The 8,864-nt window shown below is 38.9% G+C and overlaps 1 long non-coding RNA gene across 1 annotated transcript in view; it reads right to left on the bottom strand.

The window, feature by feature from the left end:
• Positions 1-7,767, bottom strand: part of LOC108448206 — a 7,980-nt gene extending 213 nt beyond the window's left edge. Inside the window, exons 1-2 of the long non-coding RNA XR_001864010.1 lie at positions 7,757-7,767; positions 4,790-4,795 (exon numbers count right to left, since the gene is read on the bottom strand). This is a non-coding gene — a long non-coding RNA (uncharacterized LOC108448206). The remainder of the gene's footprint in view (positions 1-4,789; positions 4,796-7,756) is intronic.
• Positions 7,768-8,864: the final 1,097 nt, after the last annotated feature.

Here is an 8,864-nt window from a genome sequence, read left to right as displayed (position 1 = left end):
GGTCCAGGGCTTCGGGATGGCCATGGCCCGGCCCGGCCTGGCCCAAGCAGGACCTGGCTGGGCCCGCTGGCCCCCACACGGGGCCTGCAGCCACCTGTGCCAGCGCCGGAAACGAGAGAGAGAGCTGGGGGGGAGTTTGCCTATTCTTAAATGTGGATCACAGAGGTGATCACAACTTTAAGTGGCTTAGAGAATTGTCCATATCCAAACTGGCCAGCTGATAGGTTCTATCAGTTCCCAGAGGAAACTGTAAGCACCCCTTAGCAAGGACGTCCCTTCCGGACTACGCTTGCTAACCTATGACAGTCTGTCATCTTCTCTGCCTGAAGACAAACAGTCATGACTGCATTTCTGAACAATAGCATGAGAAAATGATGGTCTGACTTTCTAAAGGTAATTTCGCTCAGCTTAATGCCTCTCTCTAAAACGGGATTAACTTCAGCAGGGAAAAGAGGTAGGCGGACAGGAAAAAAAGTAAGGTACTGTACACAAATGTTGATTGCAGCTCCACTCCTTTAGGCCAAGAACACCACCTAGGAAGAACAGAAGTGAACAGATTTGATTCACTTAATAGACTTAAGTGCCTCAGGACACAGTATCAACTTGTATCACATTATCAGACAGGCCCCCTCATGGTGTCAGTGTCTGTAAAGGCTCATGAATATGTAAATAATATATGTATCTTGGAAACATGCTTGACAAGAGAATAGCTAAAATGAACTGATTCTAGTTATAAGCCATCAGTATGCCATTCTTTATGTTTGAACAGGCAGCCTATTGCTAGGTGACAGATCATTAAGGCTATCTACTCAGTCAGCGGAAATGAAGAAATAATTTGTTCGTAATAACCTTCAGATGACCTCCCAGGCAAAATAGAGTCTTTAAACAGCTATCCTTACTGATACATGTCATGCCTCTACGTGGGGTTCTTCTGGCATCACAGTAATAGCAGGGCTGCTGGTGAAACAGAGCAATAAACACCTAGTGACAGGGCTGTAGCGTGAAAAGATCTCATCATCTGCCATTAACTGGCTGATGAATAATTCAGACCTTTCCATCAGAACTAGGGATTTTAGGCAGTGCCATGTTACATGGAGAAAGCAAGCAGAAAGGAAACATCGCTACCTTCAATCGAGGCCTTGCTAAGCCCACTTATAAGGCAATATTTCTAGGCACATTAAATATACATGCATCAGATCATGCTCATTAACAAGCTTAAGTCTCAGAGATATTAGGGGCAAGATCTGCTCAACAGAAACAGGCCTCCCATGTAGATGCTGCTGTTTGCCCTGTTTCTGTAGATAGGTATATTCATACCCAGTCCTTCACTGTAGGCTGCTTTACAAATTACTTTTTCCACAGCTGTATGGCATAGGCTCCTATTACCCTTGGAAAACATATGCCTTAATGCTTCAGTCTTGGTCCCTACTGTAAATTCTCAGCTGATACCCCCTGAACTCCTCCACTATTTATATTACTGCATAGGGCAGCACTTTAGACCCACTCATTTCTGCCACATGACACAAAAGGTCTCTTCTGCAGAAAGGACAAACTGGAAGAAAGAGAGGAGGCTGGCCCTCCATAATATTATCTTCCCAAATTTAAAAAAACTATTATTTTTAGATCATTGGCTTTACTTTTCATGCATGTTTTCTCTTTTACAGAGAAGAAATTGGAAGCAAAGCTCTTACACCCTGGGTTTTGTTTTGTTGTTGGTATTGGGGGGGGTTTTTCTTCATTATGATAATCCTGCCTTTGTTGTAGAATGCTAGGTGTTCAATGGGGAGATTTTCAAAGAATCCTAGTAGAGATTAAATCTTTATCTGTGAAACATACCAAAACTTCATTTCAGGCTATTAACCTAAACTCTTTTTCAAGATAGGGTCTCCGTAAAATCAAGGCACTGAACCAGAAATTGTCTGCCCAAGTTTTTCCCTTCAATTATTTCCATAAGTTTGGGAACAACACATTTCATATTGCAAGATAACAAGTAACAGGAACAGGGTTATTCCAATTACAGGGTTCGTCAACAGAATTATATTTTCCTTTTAAAACACTTCTTCAAGGAGAAAGCCAAACTTTTTCTATAAATCACTGTGTTTGAAACATTTTTTTAATATTGCACACAATTTTCTGAGCATCTTTCCACCTTGCTTAGAGCACATTGCAAGCTCACATTTCTGAAGAGAACCACCCCACATATTTGTTTTCAGCATTTTAACAACTTTGGTTTCTACCACAAGTTGACAGAACTTATGCAGCTTCTTTAATTCCTTAGAGGCAGATCTGTCAAAAAGGAACTCACACGGGCATTGAGTGTCTTCTGCACCCCCATCTCCCCTTTGTTTTCCACTAAGGAAAAAATATAGTGGAAAATTCCCCAAGCGAAACATCTCACAAGGAACTAAATGCAATCAGGAAAGAGTTAGTAATAGGTGTTCTAATTCATTTTGACAGTAACAGTGGAATAGGCACTGCACCATAAGTTTCTTGAAAGCACCTAATGGGGTTTGTTTGCAAAGAAGTCATCCTAACTTCTCTAGCCGAGAAAAAGCAACCCTTGCTACTTGCTACAGCATTCATTATCAAGTAAATAATTATGACTCTTCCAGGGATGAGAGTAAAAGTAAAGTTTTAATCAAACTGTTTCAATGCCCGAACACTCAGATGGCAGTTTTTATCTCGCCTCACACCCTTTCTTTCACTTTGATGTCCCTGATTAGTTTGTGTTATGGATTTCTGTAACTACAATGTAAACAAAGTGAGAACATGAAATATTGGCAAGAGGATGTCAGGTGAAGAATAAATGAGACAGAAGGTACTGCAGAGAATACATTCAATCCAACAGAGAAAAGAACTTTTTCTTCCTGTAAGTTCTTTCTACCTATTTCCTACACCAGCAAGAACAAATTACTCACAAATTATATATATTTAAAATATGCACTTCCTGAAAATGAAACTAAAGAAAAAATTGAGTACTTGCTCTCTTTCGACTAAAAAGTTAAATAGAAAAAAGCAGACAACAAAACAAAAACAAAAAATAAAAGAAAAAACAAACAAACACAAACAAAAAAACCCTCCACCTGCCTAAAGGTAGTCTAGGCAAGATAGACAAGATAGATTTGGAAAAGTCAGATGTTCCTACCTTCTGACAAAAAGCTGTACATAAACCATCATTTATGATACATGCACAGACTTTTGTCTAGTCTAAGTGGAATTATATGTATGAGCTTTACTCATGCCTATAGATTTATCTGTTTATGTAATTTCCTTCTTCTGTGAGTAAACGAACTATTAAAATCATGGCAGAAATGCTCAAAATTTCAGGTATCCCCCAACAGATCTCATAAGACTTTACTCTGCACCCATTATCCAAACTAAAAGATGACAGTTCCGTGAAGAAAAAGGTATGTTTACTTCAGGAAAGAATGCCTTTATGACACCGATCTGCTCTGATGAATCCACTAACGTGAAATTTCTGACCCAACAGACAGTGATTGCACAGCACTGAGACTTCTCTCATTATTCAGGAAGTATGTGTTGTACAGTGTCGGCTCTCTCCCTGCAGACTTGCTGCCAAGCAATTACTCATTTTCATCACTTAGATTTTCTCGCCCCCCACCTTTTCCTTTTTATCTTATTATGTTTTGTGGGTGTCTATATATCCAGCATACTTCAAGAAGCAAATACACACAGTACTGGAATGAAAATTATGCTTGTCTTATTTGATTTTAAATAAAAAAGCACTTTCAAGTCCTTAAAAATTGATGTTGTTTTAAGCTTTACAGAAAGCAATAGGAGAAACTAGTATCGGCAGGAAAAAAATAATGGAAAGCAATCAAGAGTATTTCCACTGTTATACATATTGCTCCCCAAGAGAACCTGTGAAAATGATCTTCTATGACCTGATTCATTCATCGCACTCTCCTTGAAGCATCAGTAGTAGACAGAGGGAATAAACAAAAGCAAAAGAAAAAGAGAGGATATTTTTAATTAATGTGTCTAATTTCCTCTTAATGAGGAACACTACTGGATGGCAATCTGATTATCTTGATTTTTTCTAATTTAAATCCTTTTCTACATTTTGAGTTCAAAAGTTCAGTTTATAGTAGGTGTGAAAGGAGTTTTGATAAGACAAGAAAGGGTCTTAGAGAAAATAACCACATATATGATGTTAGGTGACACATTTGCACCAAATTGTTTCTATGTGGTCTGATTTATACCAGCACAAAAACATTCAAACATTAGTGACCTGTAGAAAAAGAGTTATCCAACAATATAAAAGATCCAATACCTCATTAATCCTCAACTTAAACAAAATATCTATTCTGTCAGGAAATGTGTATTAAACTTAGTCATCTAGGATAAAAAGGACAAGATTTTTATAGCAACTGTTGATGTTACATGCTTTAATTTCTGATGTTCAACCTGACAGGAACATTCTGTATTTTCAGAAGGTATCCTGCAACCCACATGGAAAGTCAGGACATGGTAGTCCATTTTAACATTCAGCCACAATGGATGGAAGAAGGGTTAGAAGGCCTCCAGGAAGTCCTACTGATGTTATTCCCAGAAATACATTGTTCCTGTGAGTCAAGGAGGCAGGGGACTCAAATCTATTACCCTGAAAACCTTGTGAAATACCTCTGCTTTGAGGGCTCTAGATTTTCATATAACTCAGACCAAGGCTTTTCAATATACTTCTAAAAGCTGAACCTTGGTAGATTCCCTTCCTATTCATATATTCTTTCTCTTTTTTCCTACTAGCCCAAGCACTATCATCTAAGACCTTTCTCTTACTCCAATAAATTAAAGAAAGAGGAACATCCACACAACTTTCCTCCTGTTGATCAAGCTGGGAATCAATCCTTAACTTCTTACTGGAGGGTTGAACATTCTAACAGGGCATCATGACAGCCTGTTTAGTTAAGGACTCCACTGAATGGGAACGTCATTCTCTATTACTTCTATATATTCAACAAACTAGTGTCTGTAAGAAGGGTATTTAGATGACTTGCCACCTGTACATCCTTCTTACAGTGTAGAATATGTATGCATGACAGGACATAATCTCAAACAATATATTCGGACACACTGAAGTATAATTCTCACAAACCCTACACTCAGAAGGGTGCATACCTTGAAGAAATCAAAATGATAGCTGTTGATGTAGTAATTCAGAGTCATTAACACAGCTTTGTGTCATAGCCTATAAATGACACAGGAGATACACACAAATCATCCCACAGACAAAGCACAGGAACTGTCCTGGCGAAGACAGCATTTCTACCATGTAGCATGTGGAGATGGTATGGAAAAACAGAACTACAGTTCCAGTTAATAAAACACATTAGTATACTTAGTGAAATCATTGCTGTATTATCTAGACAAGTTCACAGAATCAGAATCGTTTAGGTTGGAAAAGGCCTTTGAGATCATTGAGTCCAGCCATAAACCTAATGCTGCCAGCTCTACCACCTAGCCATGTCCCTAAACACCACATCTACATGCTTCAAACTCTCCAAACTTGAGCCTCCCTCCTAAACCACTGTCAAGGGGTATAAGTTCCCAGGTATTAACACAGAAATGAAGCTGGAAGCAAGGAGGGGCTTCTTTTCAGAATGTGGCAGTGGATGAAGTCTGCATGCCTGCTATAAAAACTCTATTATGATTTCTATATAATCATTACCCAGTATAATCCCTTGTGATTTTTGTCATCATCTGGTCATCATTAACAGGATTTATATTATCAGACAAGACATTTTCCTTAATTAAGTGGCTAACTGGAGATGGTATCCTACAGAAAACATCTGATATCGTCATAAATATCCTCAAAAAATTATTGTGTGTACAGACAAATCTCTTTTGTCAATCTTCCTTAGCATTATTAAGCAGTAAGTTTTACCTTCAATAGCTAAATAATTTTGCTTCTATTGTTATCAGATACAGCATAAAATAGTCTACAAAATTTTTGAGCAAAGTCAATTGTACATTTCTTTATCTTGATCTGACTTTAGAAGTCTAATGCTTAATATTATGTGCAGGTTATTTCTATTTGCATTCCTCATTCTTCTATTTGCATTCTTCATTCTTTGTTTTCAAAGGACAGAACAGTGACTAAGAGCAAGTACTAAAATTTCATAAATATTTGCATAATTTAAATGAGGAATGGGCCTTTTCCTAGATTTTGAGACAAACATCCAAGTATTTTTCTTACATTTCCTCTTGAGACTTTAATGCTTGGTGGCATGTCTGTTTCTCCTAATGTAAGTGGACAAAGGATAGAATGGAATATTCTTATCTCATTTAGATCAATGTAACAGGAAGAATGACTAAATGACAAAAAAAAATTCATGATTTTTTAAAAAATCGATGTTTTTCTGGGTAAACCCAAGGTGACCCTAACTTATGAGAAATGTAATCTATAAAACTCAGCATAAGCATTGAGTGACTCCTCTCTTCAATCTGTTTTCTGGAAGGAGCACACAATGCAATGTGGATGCCTCCCACAGAGTGATTATGATGCTATTTTCCTTCCTGGGAAAAAAAAAAGAAAAAAAGTGATCTCAAGCCAACTAAACTGAGTCTACATTCCCCAGAGTTCTATTTTCAAGGTATCCAACATTTTGAAACTCAATTATTTTTACAGAGATATTATGCTGTCAATGTCAGGACAACAAAACTTGCACTTTTTCTTTTTTTTTTTAAATCAGGTTACTGGGAGCAGTTCAAATCCATTCACTGAGATTTATTACAGAGGAACAAAGTTCTGAGTTTCCTGCCATACATCAGAGGCAGTGTGGTCTTGTGATTTTTTGCAAAGAGGTGCTTACAGCTTCCTCTATGACCCAACAGAACCAATCAACTGGCTAGTTTGAATACTTTTTTAAGCCACTTAAGAAGCTTTACATGCCTCTGTGATCCACATGTAAGAACGAACAAACCCCGGGAAAGCTCTCTTGCTTCCAGCTTTTGGACAGGTAACAGGGCCGGGGCCTGCAGGCAGCCCAGCGGGGCCGGGCCTTGCCCTGCTCCATGCAGGCTGGCCTCCTCCCCACAGCTCTGCTCCATGCAGGCCGGCACTCACCCAGTGCGGCCGAAATTCATCTGAGGCCACTGCCCAGCAAAGATCATGTGAGCAACAGTGATAAGCAAATTCCAGCTGTGGGGCCTGGATGAAATTAATCCTTTTAGAGCTGTAAGATTTTCCAGAACAGATGAAGCCTGCAGATATCAATCCTCTCCCGAGTCAGAGGAGGAGCAAAGGTGAGGGCACGTGAAGAAAACACCATAAAGACATTAAAGTCAGTGAAGAAGGAAGAGCTGAAATCCTGAGGGAGAAGAAAGAGGAGATGCTTCAAACCTAGGAGCTGAAATTCTGTTGTAAAGCTATGGTGATGAACCATGATACATCAGAGTACCCATTGTAATTTCATAAAAGCAATGGGGGGTGGAGCGTTCAAACTGCAGTTGTGAGCAAAAGTATCTGTGCTGAAACCAGCAAATGTTGAAGTAGCTGTGATTTGATGAGAATCTTGAACAGAGAGAAATGAAAGTGATGAGGACCCTTGCTCCCAGGGAAGAAGACCTCTGTTCTAGAGGTGAAGATGCTCCCAGAGATACGTGAAGAGAACCTTTCCTTCTGAACAGCTCATCTTTAAAATGGTACCCCAGTAGCTCAAGATTGGACCCTCGAAAGCAGTTGTGGGGAAAGCTGTAAGTTGGGGGAAGAGACTTTCACATGTGAGCAGAGAACCAACCCAGGTGGCTGTCTTGTTGTGATACTGAGCCGTGAGAGAACTGTTTCCTGTGGAGATGTCTCCACAGCATGAGCAAGAGAGACTCCTCTCTCTAAGTGAACTGAAAAAGATTATTATAGAGGTGGTAAACTGACTGAAAATCTCAAGGGTTGTCTTTTTACATTGTCAGTGGGAGAAGGGAGAAAGGTGGGGGGAAGAGAAGTGTTCTGAAGGTTTAGTCTGACTTTTTTCCTTTCTTTTAGGTCTTTTAATAAATTTCTTTATATTCTTTTAAGTTTTGTGCCTGCTTTGCTTTTCTCCTAATTCTTATCTCACAGAAGGAAAATAAGTAAGTAATGGATATTTTGAACCAAACCACTACAACCATACAGAACTTGTATGATAATCATGCAACTGCTATAAGACATTATTCAGTGAATTTTTTGCTACTTATGGGCTATTTCGGAGAGATTTTTCTCAGCAAAGAACTACCTGGAGAGTTTTTTTCTCTCATTGTTGCATACAATGTTATTGCATATTTGCTAAGGGCCCAACATATGAGAATTGAACTAACTTAGTGTAAAAAAGTGAAGATTGTTAAATTCGATTTGGGAGAAAAAAATCTTAAGTGACCAATTACAACTCTACGTGTCTGGTAGATGTAAATCTTGGAATTTTGATGTCTTACCAGAGTCTGATTCACCCTGAGCTTTCTTTGCAATAGATCCCCCCAAAGTTCTTGAGATCCTAATTCCCAAAGTCAAGCACTTGAAAGCTGATTTGCTGACAGATAGAGAACTAAATCCCTTTTAAGATCTAAGCCTTCATCTCTGGTCTCTATTCCAACCTAATATAACACAAGTCTTACTGAGATCAGTAGAAATAGTGTGCACACACTACTACTTCTACAGGGCCTTTCTTTTTCACTTCTCTCTTGCGCCTTCACTAGCAGTTGAGCTAACTGTATGACAGACCACACCAGAGACATGATATGGCTGACAACAAAGGCTTTTTTCCCTAGAATTAATTTTCATCTGGAGATGTTCCCTGACCTAATTCACTGTGTGACTGCACTCAAGCCACGAATATGCATGTGGAGATACTGAGCAGAATGGAATCCTGTCT

Source organism: Corvus brachyrhynchos, unplaced genomic scaffold (assembly GCF_000691975.1).
Source record: "Corvus brachyrhynchos isolate BGI_N302 unplaced genomic scaffold, ASM69197v1 scaffold37, whole genome shotgun sequence".
NCBI classification, from domain to species: domain Eukaryota; kingdom Metazoa; phylum Chordata; class Aves; order Passeriformes; family Corvidae; genus Corvus; species Corvus brachyrhynchos.
The sequence above is the reverse complement of the archived record's forward strand: the minus strand, read 5'-3'. Positions and strand labels throughout refer to the sequence as shown.